The sequence below is a fragment of the Triticum aestivum genome, chromosome 3A (genome assembly GCF_018294505.1).
Source record: "Triticum aestivum cultivar Chinese Spring chromosome 3A, IWGSC CS RefSeq v2.1, whole genome shotgun sequence".
In the NCBI taxonomy this organism is placed as follows: Eukaryota; Viridiplantae; Streptophyta; class Magnoliopsida; order Poales; family Poaceae; genus Triticum; species Triticum aestivum.
Genome location: NC_057800.1, coordinates 721,701,616 through 721,704,139, shown reverse-complemented (window position 1 = coordinate 721,704,139; position 2,524 = coordinate 721,701,616).

The window sequence follows — 2,524 nt, the reverse complement described above, 5'->3', positions numbered from 1 at the left end:
ACATACGTTGTTCCCTTTGTCATCGGTATGTTACTTGCCCGAGATTCGATCGTCGGTATCCAATACCTAGTTCAATCTCGTTACCGGCAAGTCTCTTTACTCGTTCCGTAATACATCATCCCGCAACTAACCCATTAGCTGCAATGCTTGCAAGGCTTATGTGATGTGCATTACCTGAGAGGGCCCAGAGATACCTCTCCGACAATCGGAGTGACAAATCCTATTCTCGAAATACGCCAACCCAACATCTACCATTGGAGACACCTGTAGAGCTCCTTTATAATCACCCAGTTACGTTGTGACGTTTGGTAGCACACAAAGTGTTCCTCCGGCAAACGGGAGTTGCATAATCTCATAGTCATAGGAACATGTATAAGTCATGAAGAAAGCAATAGCAACATACTAAACGATCGGGTGCTAAGCTAATGGAATGGGTCATGTCAATCAGATCATTCAACTAATGATGTGACCTTGTTAATCAAATAACAACACTTTGTTCATGGTTAGGAAACATAACCATCTTTGATTAACGAGCTAGTCAAGTAGAGGCATACTAGTGACACTAAGTTTGTCTATGTATTCACACATGTATTATGTTTCCGGTTAATACAATTCTAGCATGAATAATAAACATTTATCATGATATAAGGAAATAAATAATAACTTTATTAATGCCTCTAGGGCATATTTCCTTCAGTATAAACATGACCCGGAACCCCTTCCGATCAATGATCAACATCGGAGCCGTGGACACCCATATTGACCCCTATACCCACACGAATGAATATTCGAGTGAACCTCTAGTTGTAGTGAGCTATTCCTGTTGCTTTGCGATATGTCACAAACACCCGAGGTGAGATTTTGTGCATCCCCGTGGACGAACAATTTTTCCACCATGCAAGTTACCTCGTTACTGGTTTTGTTCTCTTTTCTCGTTTTCGTGTTCCGGCATCCCAGTGATCAAATCACAAGGTGTCTGGCCAGACGATTATGGATACCGTAACACCGAGAGGGCCCGAGAATATCTCTCCATCGTTGGAGGAGCAAATCCCAATCTTGAGCTATCAAGTTACTTGCCATACTTTTCCATGAACCCGTAAGCCGCCATAATAGCCACCCATTTACGGATGACGTTTAATAAACCCCAAAGTTCATGAAGCAAGCATGAAGAAACTCAATACTCTCATGGTCTAAGGAATCATGCAAACATTAACCATCTCTGTGTTATGTACCATTAACTTGTGACGAATGAATCTCATAGCATAACATCAATCCAAGTCGATTCAACACAAATGTTCTCTTCACATTGTGCCCTCAAAATTGCTGGCATAGACATGCCCATGATCAGGAAAACAGAACCATCATGCAACACTTGAGCTAGTCTTAGAGGCCAGACTAGGAATACTTCTTACCGTTCATTATTCCACACGTGCATATGAGTCTTCCTCCGAGCCTCGTGGATATTGCAGACTTGAGAATCATTGCAGTTATAGCATGGAACATAAACATAATTATGAATTCGGAGATAAATAATATCATTTATTATTGCCTCTAGGGCATATCTCCTATAGACTCCCACTTGCACTAGAGTCAATAATCTAGTTAATGCTAATGCACTTTACACCTATGGCATACCGGTGTAAAAAATGCTTCGCATGTGGTATAGCCTGATGTCCATCGGATCTGACAACTTCAGCTCCATGTGTATCTCTGCATATCCTCATGTTTTCGTGCTTTCACAAAATTCATACTTTGTGCGGACTTGGCTTTTTATATATGTGAATCATTGGTCGAAACCTGATTCCTCAGACTGAGTTATGGATCAACTATCTGCAATAGTGTCCCATTGACCAAAGATTTCTTGGAACCATACTAAGTTCATGAATGAACTATATGATTCAACATCTTTGTATTTTTTGCTTCTAAAGCAGCAACATACTCCGCCTCTGTTATAGAATTCGCCACAGTAACTTTTTTGGAACAATTTCCAACTAACTGCACCACCATATTGTGTTACACAAAACCCTCAATTTGAATCGAAAATTACATAGAGAAAAGATCAAGACTGTTTCGATGTAACATTTTACAACGAACTCTTCATGATCTCCGCTTGCGAGAAAACATATCATCAGTACTTACTCTAGTACTCAATGACATCTTTCACTGTTGTCCAACGATCAGTACTTTGATCACTTTAGTATCCATAGTCGCAACACCTTGGGAGTATCGGACATATCTGGTTGTTTTAGATACCATGGAATACATGATTAATCCAAAACACGAAGGTGTGTGGAATCTCCATCATGTATTTTACTCCTTAGTGTTTTGGGACACCGAGTCTTGTAAAACCTCTTTCCATGTGACTTAGTCAAGAATCACTCCTTGGCGTTTTAAATGCTAAATAGGTTTTAGCACCTTGTCAATATGTATTCATTGCTTAGCCATATTAGGTAAATCTATCTCCATAGATCATCATGCCTAAAATTGAGGCTATTTAGCCTAAGTACTTCATCAAAAACAATTT